Source organism: Oncorhynchus mykiss, chromosome 20 (assembly GCF_057628025.1).
Source record: "Oncorhynchus mykiss isolate SJ-2025 chromosome 20, ASM5762802v1, whole genome shotgun sequence".
NCBI lineage: Eukaryota > Metazoa > Chordata > Actinopteri > Salmoniformes > Salmonidae > Oncorhynchus > Oncorhynchus mykiss.
Genome location: NC_143041.1, coordinates 4,296,543 through 4,313,112, shown reverse-complemented (window position 1 = coordinate 4,313,112; position 16,570 = coordinate 4,296,543). Strand labels below are relative to the sequence as shown.

General features: G+C 41.4%; 1 protein-coding gene across 2 annotated transcripts in view; it reads right to left on the bottom strand.

Annotated features, from left to right (window-relative positions):
• dnmbp (dynamin binding protein) overlaps positions 1 to 16,570 on the bottom strand; it is a 119,717-nt gene that overhangs the window by 27,418 nt on the left and 75,729 nt on the right. The window lies entirely within an intron of this gene.

The following is a 16,570-nucleotide window of genomic DNA, read 5'->3' as shown; positions in this document are numbered from 1 at the left end:
AAGTTTTTTAGGCCCAAGCAAGTCTCATCTTCTTATTGGTGTCCTTCAATAGAGGTCTATTTTCAGCAATTCGACCATGAAGGCCTGATTCACGCAGTCTTCTCTGAACATGTCTCTGTTACTTGAACTCTGTGAAGCATTTATTTGGGCTGCAATTTCTGAGGCTGGTAACTCTAATGAACTTATCCTCTGCAGCAAAGGTAACTCTGGGTCTTCCTTTCCTGTGGCGGTCTTCATGAGAGCCAGTTTCATCATAGTGCTTGATGGTTTTTGCAACTGCACTTGAAGAAACTTTCAAAGTTCTTAATATTTTATGTATAGACTGACCACGTCTTAAAGTAATGAAGGACTGTCATTTCTCTTTGCTTATTTGAGCTGTTCTTGACATAATATTGACTTGGTCTTTTACAAAATAGGGCTATCTTCTGTATACCACCCCTAACTTGTCACAACACAACTGATTGGTTTAAACGCATTAAGAAGGAAATAAATTCAACCAATTAACAAGGCACACCTGTCTAGATTGAGAAACAGACGCCTCACAAGTCCTCAACTGGCAGCTTCATTAAATAGTACCCACAAAACACCAATCTCAACAGTGAAGAGACAACTCTGGGATGCTGGCCTTCTAGGCAGAGTTCCTCTGTCCAGTGTCTGTGTTCTTTTGCACATCTTAATATTTTATTTTTATGTGCCAGTCTGAGATATGGCTTTTTCTTTGCAACTCTGCCTAGAAGGCCAGCATCCCGGGGTTGCCTCCTTACTGTTGATGTTGAGACTGGTGTTTTGCGGGTACTATTTAATGAAGCTGCCAGTTGAGGACTTGTGAGGCGTCTGTTTCTCAAACTAAACACAAATGTACTTGTCCTCTTGCTGAGTTGTGCACCGGGGCCTCACACTCCTCTTTCTATTCTGGTTGGCCAGGTTTGCGCTGTTCTGTGAAGGAAGTAGTACACAACGTTGTACAAGATCTTCAGTTTCTTGGCAATTTCTCGCATGGAATAGCCTTCATATTTCAGAACAAGAATAGACTGATGAGTTTTAGAAGAAAGTCTTTGTTTCTGGCCATTTTTAGCCTGTAATCGAACCCACAAATGCTGATGCTCCAGATACTCAACTAGTGTAAAGAAGGACAGTTTTATTGCTTCTTTAAATCAGCACAACAGTTTTCAGCTGTGCTAACATAATTGCAAAAGGGTTTTCTAATGATCAATTAGCCTTTTAAAATTATAAACTTGGATTAGCTAACACAACGTGCCATTGGAGCACAGGAGTGATGGTTGCTGATAATGGGCCTCTGTACGCCTATGTAGATATTCCATAAAAATCTGCTGTTTCCAGCTACAATATTCATTTACAACATTAACAATGTCTACATTGTATTTCTGATCAATTTGATGTTATTTTAATGGACAAAAAAATTGCTTTTCTTTCAAAAACAAGGACAGCTCTAAGTGACCTCAAATTTTGAACGGTAGCGCACATACACAGACATCATTACATATTGATAATTATTTATTTAATTGCACCTTTACTTAACCAGGTAGGCTAGTTGAGAACAAGTTCTCATTTACAACTGCGACCTGGCCAAGATAAAGCAAAGCAGTTCGACAGGTACAACAACACAGTTACACATGGAGTAAAACAAACATACAGTCAATAATACAGTAGAACAAGTATGTGTGTGTAAATGAGGTAGGATAAGGGAGTTAAGGCAATAAATAGGCCATGGTGGCGAAGTAATTACAATATAGCAATTAAACACTGGAGTGATAGATCTGCAGAAGATGAATGGGCAAATAGAGATACTGGGGTGCAAAGGAGCAAGATAAATAAATAAATACAGTATGGGGATGAGGTAGTTGGATGGGCTATTAACAGATGGGCTATGTACAAGTTCAGTGATCTGTGAGCTGCTCTGACAGCTGGTGCTTGAAGTGAGGGAGATATGAGTCTCCAGCTTCAGTGATTTTTGCAGTTTGTTCCAGTCAATGGCAGCAGAGAACTGGAAGGAAAGGCGGCCAAAGGAGGAATTGGCTTTGGGGGTGACCAGTGAGATATACCTGCTGGAGCGTGTGCTATGGGTGGGTGCTGCTATGGTGGCCAGTGAGCTGAGATAAGGCAGGGCTTTACCTAGCAGAGACTTGTAGATGACCTGGAGCCAGTGGGTTTGGCGACGAGTATACAGCGAGGGCCAGCCAACGAGAGCGTACAGGTCGCAGTGGTGGGTAGTGTATGGGGCTTTGGTGACAAAACGGATGGCACTGTGATAAACTGCATCCAGATTGTTGAGTAGAGTGTCGGAGGCTATTTTGTAAATTACATCACCAAAGTCGAGCATCGGTAGGATGTTCAGTTTTACGAGGGTATGTTTGGCAGCATGAGTGAAGAATGCTTTGTTTTGCGAAATAGGAAGCTGATTCTAGATTTCATTTTGGATTGGAGATGCTTAATGTGAGTCTGGAAGGAGAGTTTACAGTCTAACCAGACACCTAGGTATTTGTAGTTGTCCACATATTCTAAGTCAGAACCGTCCAGAGTAGTGATGCTGGACGGGCGAGCAGGTGCGGGCAGTGATCGGTTGAATATCATGCATTTAGTTTTACTTGCATTTAAGAGCAGTTGGAGGCCACGGAATGAGAGTTGTATGGCATTGAAGCTCATCTGGAGGTTAGTTAACACAGTGTCCAAAGAAGGGCCATAAGTATACAGAATGGTGTCGTCTGCGTAGAGGTGGATCAGAGAATCACCAGCAGCAAGATCGACGTCATTGATGGACAGAGAAGAGAGTAGACTGTGGCACCCCTGTGGCACTCCTGTGGCACCCCCATAGAGACTGCCAGATGTCCGGAAAACAGGCCCTCCGATTTGACACACTGAACTCTATCTAAGAAGTAGTTGGTGAACCAGGTGAGGCAGTCATTTGAGAAACCAAGGTTGTTGAGTCTGCCGATAAGAATGCGGTGATTGAGAGTCGAAAGCCTTGGCCAGGTCGATGAAGATGGCTGCACAGTATTGTCTTTTATTGATGGCGGTTATGATATCATTTAGGACCTTGAGTGTGGCTGAGCAGCCATGACCAGCTCGGAAACCAGATTGCATAGCGGAGAAGGTACGGTGGTACTCGAAATGGTCGGTGATCTGTTTGTCAACTTGGCTTTCGAAGACTTTAGAAAGGCAGGGTAGGATGGATATCAGTCTTGAGGCTTCTACTGTCAAGGGGGGCAGTCTTGAGCAGTTTGGGTCTAGAGTGTCACCCCCTTTGAAGAGGGGGATGATCGCGGCAGCTTTCCAATCTTTGGGGATCTCGGACGATACAAAAGAGAGGTTGAACAGGCTAATAACAGAGGTTGCAACAATTTCGGCAGATCATTTTAGAAAGAGAGGGTCCATATTGTCTATCCCGGCTGATTTGTAGGGGTCCAGATTTTGCAGCTCTTTCAGAAGATCAGCAATCTGGATTTGGGTGAAGGATAAATGGGAGAGGCTTGGGCGAGATGCTGTGGGGGGGGGGGTCCGGCGTCTCCGTGTCGCCGTCTCCGTGTCGCTGTCTCTGTCTTTCTGCCTCTTTTTCTCTCGGTCTCTCTCGCTATCTGTCTCATGGGTCTAGTTGAGCTCCCAGTGCATCTGGTGTTGCTCCTGGTAAGGGTATGTGCTTTCATCTGTGTCTGACAATACTGGCTCACTGAGTCAGTGGCTAAGATAGTCGGGTAAGGACAACAGAAAGTCAGGTGCAAGGGCTGTGGTTCTTCTGGCTGCTTATCCTAGGATGCAAGAGGTGGCAGGGAGGCTCAGGTAACGACTACCTGCCAGGCAATACAAAAAATTTAAAATATAAACCCATGTCATGACAGTCCTGTGAGGATCAGAATGGGTCAGATCAGACTGGTGTGGGATGACAGTAACCAGGTCTCTATCTCTCTCCCACAGAGGGTGGAGGGGGCTTCTGGATGGTCAACAGTTTACACCCTGTTGTAAATTACAGGAGAAGGAGACTTTCTTTCCTCTTCCAGTACTTAACCCAATGAATGTTCTTTGTTAACAGACTTTTTCCTGACGAAAATGTTCAAAAATGTGAATAGTGGAACAATATTTTTAACAATGTGGGGAAAGGTCAGTGGGGAGCTATAGAACACTAATGTCATATGGGTTTTCATTTTGTGATGTTGTTAAAAAAATTGTAAAGATGAAATACTGGAACTTGTAACTTTATCTGTCAAGCTTCCATCCAATACGCTGTGCTTGTTAAGATATTAATAATTTTAGGAGTCATAACAGATACTGTGCAAAGGATATGACTGCAAGTTAAGTAACCATGCCCCGAGTGAGGACAGAGAGCGTGTTAGACTGACGGAACCGTCCCCTTTTGCCTAAAGGGCTTGGGAGAGAAATCAATCTTCAGACCAGAACATTGCCAGGTTGCAGCTGTGCGTGTAAAGTGGTCGGAATCCTGAACCCTGAACAATCGACACGAGGTGTAGGCGAGAAGCTCATTTCCCATACAGTCACTGGTACGGCTAATTAGCTGTCCTAAGTCAGATAAAGAAAAGTGAATCTAAGAGGGACCATCCTACGACTCTTCAAACCATCCCATCCTACTACGAGTCTCAAATCACCATATTCTCCAACCACCATCACCAATGGGAACCATCGACATGGCTGGCTATCTTCCAGAGTGAACAACAATAGAAGAGACTTGTCCGGACCCTTTCGGACAATCAGAGCCTTATAAGCGTGCAGCTGAAAGGCCAACCCACATCCTTCCTAAGATGGCTTGGTTCCGACAGAGATAAACGGCATTCACACATAATACATTCATCATTTCATAATGGGCGTCGGTTCGTGTGCAAAGTATATTATTAATGTGAGAATAGTTGTCAAATGTATCCATGACAAGTGTCTCTTTCTCTCTCCTCCCCCCCTTTCTGTTGTAACAAGTCATCATATTGTGTTAATACGATGGAAACAGGTCCCTAGCGGAATAAGTTTCTAGTCAATAATCTATACCGTGTGTGTGTTAATCCTGTGTTATTATTAAGTTAGCTAGTAAATAAATAAACCATTTTGTGTAGTACTGAATTATGAGTAAGGCTGGGGTTTTTGCAGATGCATGAGGTTACGACTGTTCAAAACTATGATATGACAAGAGGTTATGATTAATATGTTTGCTGTTTTATGGATGTTATAGGTAAAGACCTTATAGAGTTTAATTCGAGAGATGGTAACTCTTTAACGTGATGCCCCAAATTCCTAATGAGTTAATTGTTACATGATTCATTTAAAATTAGGTAACAATTAAACATAGTTAGTGTATTAAATAAATAACAGTCATCAAATTAATGAAAGTCACAACACCCAATATACACAGATGTTCCCACTTCCAGCTCAAAACAATTCAATCATTGTCAGGAGCTCTTTGAGAAACTTACAAGAAAGTGCATTCAATCAAAGTAGTTGAGACAACAACATATTGTGAGCAAGTAAAAGTCCTCAAACTAGCTGCTATATGCAGAATCCGTGCTAAAAAAGGAAAAATGGAAAGGGACTGCGAAACAAACAAAGGAGGGTGACAGGGCAGGGAATAAACTTTGACATCCCATTAATATTATTGCCTTGTAGCCCAGTTTGATTTAGATACTTTGCTTACATGCTCAGGTCTTGTAGTTTTATGTACACTCAACATGAACTGCGCTGAGGTATCACTAGTCACTTTAAATAATGTCTACATATCCTACATTACTCCTCTCATATGTATATACTGTACTCTATACCATCTACTGCATCATGCCTATGCCACACGGCCATGGCTCATCCATATATTTATATGTACATATTCTCATTCATCCCTTTAGATTTACGTGTATAAGGTAGTTGTTGTGAATTTGTTAGATTACTTGTTAGATATTACTGCACTGTCGGAACTAGAAGCATTTCGCTATCTGCTAACCATGTGTATGTGACCAATACAATTTGATTGAATTTGAATTCGGTTTGTCAACACCTCTTACGAAAACAAGTAGTGAAGACATCAATCTCTCTTCTACTTTGTACCATAAGAGATTGACATGCATGTCATTAATGTTCGCTCTCTGTGTACTTTTAAGGGCCAGCTGTGCTGTCCTGTTCTGAGCCAACTGCAATTTTCCTAAGTCCCTCTGTGGCACCTGACCACACGACTGAACAGTAGTCCAGGTGCGACAAAACCAGGGCCTGTAGGACCTGCCTTGTTGATAGTGTGGTTAAGAAGGCAGAGCAGCGCTTTATTATAGACAGACTTCTCCACAAGTGTTAGACGCGTAAATGTGTGTCTTCAGGTCTCATGCAAGTTAACTTAATAAGCTAGTTCTCTGAACCACATGAAAGCCTGGGTTGCAGGACAAACTTGAGATGAGAGGTAGAGCACAAATATCCTCTATGTAAACTGGATGGGAAATCCTCTATGTAAACTGGATGGGAAATCCTCTATGTGAACTGGATGGGAAATCCTCTATGTGAACTGGATGGGAAATCCTCTATGTGAACTGGATGGGAAATCCTCTATGTGAACTGGATGGGAAATCCTCTATGTAAACTGGATGGGAAATCCTCTATGTAAACTGGATGGGAAATCCTCTATGTGACCTGGATGGGAAATCCTCTATGTGAACTGGATGGGAAATGTTAAGACACATTTTTAACACCAGTGAAAGTTATGCTTCTGGATCAAACAGTCCTTTGCCAAGGATGGGGCATTCAACTTGGATATGTTTCGATACAGCGCATATTTATCTTAAAAAATGACTTTGTTTCTTAAAAGTTCAGAGAACAGGTACTGCTACCATTGTGAAGGCCAACATTAACATTGATATCTCAACTGAGAATTTAAGTGAATGAAAGAGGGAAAGAGACAGAGAGAGAGACCCACCTGTAGCCAAGCACCTTTGCTCCACCCTGCCCCACGCCCACACACTCCCACAAACAGGTTCAAGTCAGCCCAGTCATTCCTAGGCAGCCTATTCTCCAAAGTACAGTCCCACTTGTAGTTTCCCTGTCTTGATCTAGCCTCATGGAAGGATTTCTCTATTTGTCTCAGTGCACAGGCTCTATTCTGTTCCCACATCACCATGAGAATGAATGGAAACCCTCCATGATTAGACACAACCCAGTGCACGCAGACACCCCGGGGGACAGTAAAGACTTGAACTGGACTTTATGTCTGGACTGGATTATTCATGGCCATGAAGAAAAACTGTGTGAGTGTTTCTGAATACCAAAAAGACCCTTAGAACATACTCCCAAGCCAATCCTGTAGAACTTTCATTACAATGCTTAATAATTCATTATACACCTATCCAATCTATATATTATACATCTATCCAATCTATATATTATACATCTATCCAATCTATATATATATATATTATACATCAATATATATATTATACATCTATTCAATCTATATATATATATATATATATATATATATATATATATATTATACATCTATCCAATCTATATATATATATATATATATATATTATACATCTATCCAATCTATATATATAAATTATACATCTATTATACATCTATCCAATCTATATACATATATATATTATACATCTATTATACATCTATCCAATCTATATATATATATATATATATATACCCATCCAATCTCTCTCTATATATATACCTATCCAATCTCTCTATATATAATACATCTATCCAATCTATGTATTATATACAGTGGGGCAAAAAAGTATTTAGTCAGCCACCAATTGTGCAAGTTCTCCCACTTAAAAAAAGATGAGAGTCCTGTAATTTTCATCATAGGTACACTTCAACTATGACAGACAAAATGAGAAAAAAAATCCAGAAAATCACATTGTAGGATTTTTTATGAATTTATTTGCAAATGATGGTGGAAAATAAGTATTTGGTCACCTACAAACAAGCAAGATTTCTGGCTCTCACAGACCTGTAACTTCTTCTTGAAGAGGCTCCTCTGTCCTCCACTCGTTACCTGTATTAATGGCACCTGTTTGAACTTGTTATCAGTATAAAAGACACCTGTCCACAACCGCAAACAGTCACACTCCAAACTCCACTATGGCCAAGACCAGAGAGCTGTCAAAGGACACCAGAAACAAAATTGTAGACCTGCACCAGGCTGGGAAGACTGAATCTGCAATAGGTAAGCAGCTTGGTTTGGAGAAATCAACTGTGGGAGCAATTATTAGGAAACGGAAGACATACAAGACCACTGATAATCTCCCTCGATCTGGGGCTCCACGCAAGATCTCACCCCGTGGGGTCAAAATGATCACAAGAACGGTGAGCAAAAATCCCAGAACCACACGGGGGGACCTAGTGAATGACCTGCAGAGAGCTGGGACCAAAGTAACAAAGCCTACCATCAGTAACACACTACGCCGCCAGGGACTCAAATCCTGCAGTGCCAGACGTGTCCCCCTGCATAAGCCAGTACATGTCCAGGCCCGTCTGAAGTTTGCTAGAGAGCATTTGGATGATCCAGAAGACAATTGGGAGAATGTCATATGGTCAGATGAAACCAAAATATAACTTTTTGGTAAAAACTCAACTTGTCGTGTTTGGAGGACAAAGAATGCTGAGTTGCATCCAAAGAACACCATACCTACTGTGAAGCATGGGGGTGGAAACATCATGCTTTGGGGCTGTTTTTCTGCAAAGGGACCAGGACGTCTGATCCGTGTAAAGGAAAGAATGAATGGGGCCATGTATCGTGAGATTTTGAGTGAAAACTTCCTTCCATCAGCAAGGGCATTGAAGATGAAACGTGGCTGGGTCTTTCAGCATGACAATGATCCCAAACACACTGCCCGGGCAACGAAGGAGTGGCTTCGTAAGAAGCATTTCAAGGTCCTGGAGTGGCCTAGCCAGTTTCCAGATCTCAACCCCATAGAAAATCTTTGGAGGGAGTTGAAAGTCCGTGTTGCCCAGCAAAAGCCCCAAAACATCACTGCTCTAGAGGAGATCTGCATGGAGGAATGGGCCAAAATAACAGCAACAGTGTGTGAAAACCTTGTCTATCCAATCAATCCATCCATCTATATACAGTACCTTGCGAAAGTATTCGGCCCCCTTGAACTATGCAACCTTTTGCCACATTTCAGGCTTCAAACATAAAGATATAAAACTGTATTTTTTTGTGAAGAATCAACAACAAGTGGGACACAATCATGAAGTGGAACGACATTTATTGGATATTTCAAACTTTTTTAACAAATGAAAAACTGAAAAATTGGGCGTGCAAAATTATTCAGCCCCTTTACTTTCAGTGCAGCAAACTCTCTCCAGAAGTTCAGTGAGGATCTCTGAATGATCCAATGTTGACCTAAATGACTAATGATGATAAATACAATCCACCTGTGTGTAATCAAGTCTCTGTATAAATGCACCTGCACTGTGATAGTCTCAGAGGTCCGTTAAAAGCGCAGAGAGCATCATGAAGAACAAGGAACACACCAGGCAGGTCCGAGATACTGTTGTGAAGAAGTTTAAAGCCGGATTTGGATACAAAAAGATTTCCCAAGCTTTAAACATCCCAAGGAGGACTGTGCAAGCGATAATATTGAAATGGAAGGAGTATCAGACCACTGCAAATCTACCAAGACCTGGCCGTCCCTCTAAACTTTCAGCTCATACAAGGAGAAGACTGATCAGAGATGCAGCCAAGAGGCCCATGATCACTCTGGATGAACTGCAGAGATCTACAGCTGAGGTGGGAGACTCTGTCCATAGGACAACAATCAGTCGTATATTGCACAATTCTGGCCTTTATGGAAGAGTGGCAAGAAGAAAGCCATTTCTTAAAGATATCCATAAAAAGTGTCGTTTAAAGTTTGCCACAAGCCACCTGGGAGACACACCAAACATGTGGAAGAAGGTGCTCTGGTCAGATGAAACCAAAATTGAACTTTTTGGCAACAATGCAAAACGTTATGTTTGGCGTAAAAGCAACACAGCTGAACACACCATCCCCACTGTCAAACATGGTGGTGGCAGCATCATGGTTTGGGCCTGCTTTTCTTCAGCAGGGACAGGGAAGATGGTTAAAATTGATGGGAAGATGGATGGAGCCAAATACAGGACCATTCTGGAAGAAAACCTGATGGAGTCTGCAAAAGACCTGAGACTGGGACGGAGATTTGTCTTCCAACAAGACAATGATCCAAAACATAAAGCAAAATCTACAATGGAATGGTTCAAAAATAAACATATCCAGGTGTTAGAATGGCCAAGTCAAAGTCCAGACCTGAATCCAATCGAGAATCTGTGGAAAGAACTGAAAACTGCTGTTCACAAATGCTCTCCATCCAACCTCACTGAGCTCGAGCTGTTTTGCAAGGAGGAATGGGAAAAAATGTCAGTCTCTCGATGTGCAAAACTGATAGAGACATACCCCAAGCGACTTACAGCTGTAATCGCAGCAAAAGGTGGCGCTACAAAGTATTAACTTAAGGGGGCTGAATAATTTTGCACGCCCAATTTTTCAGTTTTTGATTTGTTAAAAAAGTTTGAACCACTTGTTGTTAATTCTTCACAAAAAAATACAGTTTTATATCTTTATGTTTGAAGCCTGAAATGTGGCAAAAGGTCGCAAAGTTCAAGGGGGCCGAATGCTTTCGCAAGGCACTGTATATATATATATATATATATATATATATATATATATATATATATATATATATATATATATTATACACCTATCCAATCTATATATATATATATATATATATATATATTATACATGTATCCATTTTATATCTATATTTAACATCTATCCAATCTTCACAGATCTACATGAGAGACTGGGTGTAGTAGGGGCTAGGGGTCGTTTTGCAATTCAGTGTATGCACATGATGTGCGAGGGTATGTAAGATCTGTAAAACTGCATGCACACATGCAACAAGGCTGTATCTGAAAACATTCGTCCTTGCTTCCTTGATCCTTGTTTTCTCCAGTCCTCTCCTCTCAAAGTGGGAAAGACGGGAGGTGAGGAATGCAAAAAAACAAGGACAGAGGAAGCAAGGATTTGACGGTGTGTAATGTTTTCAGATATAGACCCACTGTCTAGGGAAAAGGCGTGGTTTCTGGACAGGGCCAACATAAACACCCACAACACTCCCCTTCTGACACACATGCCTGGTCCAGTCTGATTTGCAAGCCAGGCTCTGCGTTTTAACTCGGAACTAGGCCTAATAACTGACACAACTACGCCTCCAACAGGCTGAATACCATCTTGAGGAGCTGAAACAGGTCCCACATTTCTCTCTCTCCCACTCTTTTCTCTCACTGTCTGTGTGTAACTGTTATAAGGAACTGCAGCATTGTCTCATATCAACATTTAAATGATAAATAACAGAGAGAAATTAGTTGGCAACATTGTATGACAAACTCATTTGAGACAAAGATTTTTGTTGTGGGGGGTAAATGTAGTCAAACATTTTTTCTGATAAATGTGATCTGTGAATTCCTGAGTTTTATGTGGAACATGCAACACTGCCTAGAGGTCACCTGCTGAGTTTGTGTTTCAATGTGAAGTTGAAGGTTGCGCACAATAAGCGCTGTGTGCTCAAAGTTCACCCAACAACGCCCTGTTGCTGTGGCAACCATAATAGCATGGGGGCCTCTTATAGTCAAGCCAAGCTTTGGAGTGTGGGGAGTGGCTTCGCTGGAACGGAGTTATAGATTGTGGAACAGAGTAAAAAAGCTAAAGGGAAAAAAGTGTACAAGTCTAGTCACAATGCCAAAATTAAGCATGTACATTTCTTCTCTTTAAAATAGTCTATCAGTCTGTGGCTTGCATAAACTAAGGTATAAACATAAAAAAAAGATATAAAAAATGTTATCATACAAACCGCTGAATCTCTATCCTGACTTTGTGGAGCCTATTCTTCCCCTGAATGTGCGCCTTCCTCTGAATGTGAGCCATCTTGTTCCTATTCTGAAACTCACAATACATTAAAGTTGCCCATATACAGTTGAAGTCGGAAGTTTACATACACCTTAGCCAAATGCATTTAAACTCAGTTTTTCACAATTCCTGACATTTAATCCTAGTAAATATTCCCCATCTTAGGTCAGTTAGGATCACCACTTTATAAATTAAGAATGTGAAATGTAAGAATAATAGTAGAGAGAATGATTTATTTAAGCTTTTATTTCTTTCATCACATTCCCAGTGGGTCAGAAGTTTACATACACCCAATTAGTATTTGGTAGCATTGCCTTTAAACTGTTTAACTTGGATGAAACATTTTGGGTAGCCTTCCACAAGCTTCCCACAATAAATTGGGTGAATTTTGTCCCATTCCTCCTGACAGCGCTGGTGTAACTGAGTCAGGTTTGTAGCCTCCTTGCTCGCACACGCTTTTTCAGTTCTGCCCACAAATGTTCTATAGGATTGAGGTCAGGGCTTTGTGATGTTTGTGATGGCCACTCCAATACCTTGACTTTGTTGTCCTTAAGCCATTTTGCCATTACTTTGGAAGTATGCTGGGGTCATTGTCCATTTGGAAGACCCATTTACGACCAATCTTAACTTCCTGACTGATGTCTTGAGATGTTGCGTCAATATATCCACATAATTTTCCTTTCCTCATGATGCCATCTATTTTGTGAAGTGCACCAGTCCCTCCTGCAGCAAAGCACCTCCACAACATGATGCTACCACCCCCGTGCTTCACGGTTGGGATGGTGTTCTTTGGCTTGCAAGTCCCCCCCTTTTTCCTCCAAACATAACGATGGTCATTATGGCCAAACAGTTCTATTTTTGTTTCATCAGACCAGAGGACATTTCTCCCAAAAGTACAATCTTTGTCCCCATGTGCAGTTGCAAACCGTAGTCTGGCTTTTTTATGGCGGTTTTGGAGCAATGACTTCTTTCTTGCTGAGCGGCCTTTCAGGTTATGTCGAATAAAGGCCTCGTTTTACTGTGGATATAGATACTTTATTATTGACTGTATGTTTGTTTATTCCATATGTAACTCTGTGTTGTTGTTTGTGCTGCACTGTTTTGCTTTGTCTTGGCCAGGTCGCAGTTTCAAATGAGAACATGTTCTCAAATAGCCTACCTGGTTGAATAAAGGTGAAATAAACTTGTCTACCTTGTCTATAGGCCTCGTTTTTACTGTGGATATAGATACTTTTGTACCTGTTTCCTCCAGCATCTTCACAGGGGTCCTTTGCTGCTGTTCTGGGATTGATTTGCACTTTTCGCACCAAAGTACGTTCATCTCTAGGAGACAGAATGCGTCTCCTTCCTGAGCGGTATGATGGCTGCGTGGTCCCATGGTGTTTACACTTGCGTACTATTGTTTGCACAGATGAACGTGGTATCTTCAGGCATTTGGAAATTGCTCCCAAGGATGAACCAGACATGTGGAGGTCTACACTTTTTTTTCCTGAGGTCTTGGCTGATTTCTTTTTGATATTCCCATGATGTCAAGCAAAGAGGCACTGAGTTTGAAGGTAGGCCTTGAAATACATCCACAGGTACACCTCCAATTGACTCAAATGATGTCAATTAGTCTATCAGAAGCTTCTAAAGCCATGACATCATTTTTCTGGAATTTTCCCAAGCTGTTTAAATGCACAGTCAACTTAGTGTGTGTAAACTTCTGACCCACTGGAATTGTGATACAGTGAATTATAAGTGAAATAATCTGTCTGTAAACAAATGTTGGAAAAATTACTTGTGTCATGCACAAAGTAGATGTCCTAACCGATTTGCCAAAACTATAGTTTGTTAACAAGAAATGTGTGGAGTGGTTGAAAAATTTGTTTTAATTTGTTTTAATGACTCCAACCTAACTTCCAACTTCAACTGTATTTCCATGTCCCTTTTTTTACACTTATTTTATACACAAGTTGACCTATTTTGGGAAATTCCTTTGGTTGGTGTGTTATTAGCGTCTACTTCTTTCATTGGTTGATTTATTTGTTCCCGGAAATACAAGTGACTAACAGCAAGCTTATTTGTTCCAAAAGGTGTAAGCAAGAGTTGGTAATTATGGACCCTACAAGTTCACAAGAGCTGAGAAAGTAAAACAAACTCCTTCGAGCCCACAGTATAATTAAAATTCCACCACACTGGTTTCAGCAAGCAGTGAGATGGGCCACAGGAAAGGAAGACACTCCACATGTTGGACAGTAGGATACCTCTGTTTACTCCAACAGCTTAAAGGTCAATTTTGTCTCTCTAGTTAACCCTACTGTAAACTCCAAATGCTGTTTGTTGGGTGTCTCTGAACTGAGTTGCATCAGTGTTTCTTCTATCCACTCACAAATTCACTTCAGACCACAGGGGTTTCTTTCAAAACATGCACTGTGAAGTTACTTTCATTGAGCAAAGTACTTCTATCCACTCACAAATTCACTTCAGACCACTGGGGTTTCTTTCAAAACATGCACTGTGAAGTTACTTTCATTGAGCAAAGTACTTGCAGTAAATAAAGTATGCTGATGCCAATCATTTTACGCACTGATAACACAACATTTATGGAAGGTCAAATTAAATGACAATAGTTTTAACAGTCTAATTTCCAAGTTAGATGTAGAAGTTTGAATTGAAGTTCAAAGGATTTAGAATTCGAGGTGGAACAAAAATGTTTAAACCTTACATGAGTTACGTCAAACTCAATGTCTTATGACCCTTCTTCCCATTGATGAGATAAAAGACTATTGATTTGCTCTAGTTCAGCAAATGAAATTACAAATACCAGGTCCTGTTCAATCAAAACCTGTATTGAGAAGTTTGAGAAACACAGCAATATTCCTCTTGCAATACACTGATATAGATTTTGATTCCTATGGTAAATTGAACTTTAGAACACTGTAAAAATCAGAGACAATCAACATCATAGTCAAGCACGCGAGAAGTTTTCAGCGCATTGCAAAACTTAAGAAATGTTTTATTTTTTTTAAGTGCCCCAACGCTGCCCCAGAGGTCTATGGGCCTTTTGTATCAATTCTCAAAAATGAGTGCAGATCAGCTGTTGAGAAGAAATCTCCCCCGATGAGTGAGTGATTGTATTCTGCACATTGCAAAGTAAGTGCCACTGTAGAAGACATTATAGTCTGTTATTTGGCAAATCTGGCTAGCTTCTTCAACAGTTTCACAAGATAATGTGCTAACTAGCTTGTTGATTTGTGTAAAAACAAATGAGGGAATGTACCAGCAGATAGTGAAGTTATTTCAAATACATGTAACAGGAATACGTGTGTGTGTGTGTGTGTGTGTGTGTGTGTGTGTGTGTGTGTGTGAGAGAGAGACCAGATGTCAGTGTTTGTGTCAGAGAGCTTGTGCAGTGTTTCTGACCTACATTAGCTGGCTAATTCCCTCCTCGGCTCGAGACCTGGGGTATTTGTCTGCCAGGCTGGCCCCTCGACAGAATGTTGTGAGAATGTTGTGAGAATGTTGTCTAAGGAGTTTCTGATTAATCCCCCATCTGCCCATCAGCAGCTGCTGCGCCTGGATTACTACGGAGACCAGCAACAGGCACCTCCACAGACCAACACGCACGCACACTCTTGGTACACGCAACTTGAAATTCAGTCCCTCTGTGGAGGAGTCAACCTAGTGTTCAAAACAGCCTGGGACCAGACAGAACTCACTGCCTTCTCTTCCTCCTCACTATGTTGACGTTAGGGATTACTGGTTGGAAGCATGGTCAGTGTGTGTGTTTGGGGGGGGAGAGAAGGTAGTGAGTTCTGTCTGGTCCCAGGCTGTGTTGAGCACTGTGTTGAGCACTGCTTGTTCTAAGAAGCAAACTCCTGAGAAGTGCTCTCTCCTTGCTCTGACATATGTTGACGTTAGGGATTACTGGTTGGAAGCATGGTCAGTGTGTGTGTTTGGGGGGGGAGAGAAGGTAGTGAGTTCTGTCTGGTCCCAGGCTGTGTTGAGCACTGTGTTGAGCACTGCTTGTTCTAAGAAGCAAACTCCTGAGAAGTGCTCTCTCCTTGCTCTGACATATTTAGGCATGCACACACAAATACTCACTCAGTTCACCTGAACGGTGATACAATGGTAATCTGCGGTGCTTAACACCTGCCAAAGACATTCCATCCAGCCAGGACAAAGTCCTACTTTGACAGAGCGTCTAAGAGCAGCCCCACCATTAAATGGGTAGTTCACCCATACGACAAAAAGTGTGAAAAATGCAAATATTGGTATCAATAACTTGCATTGGATTTGTGCCTTTGGAAACAGTGGCCAGGTAACAAAAACAAAGCATGGATTGGTGTCTTACGTCGTCTATAACTTGCTTACAGGGTACGGAAACCAATATGCAATTTAGTCATTTGGGTGAACTATCCCTTTAAGACAGCAATGGAATGAGTCATGTCAAACACCCGAGCAAGAGACTGATGAAAAATGCCACTACTTCTGTGCAGATTTGAAGATAGAAACAGACAGAGAGAGAGACAGACACAGAGAGAGAGACAGACACAGAGAGAGAGACAGACACAGAGAGAGAGACAGACACAGAGAGAGAGACAGACACAGAGAGAGAGACAGACACAGAGAGAGAGACAGACACAGAGA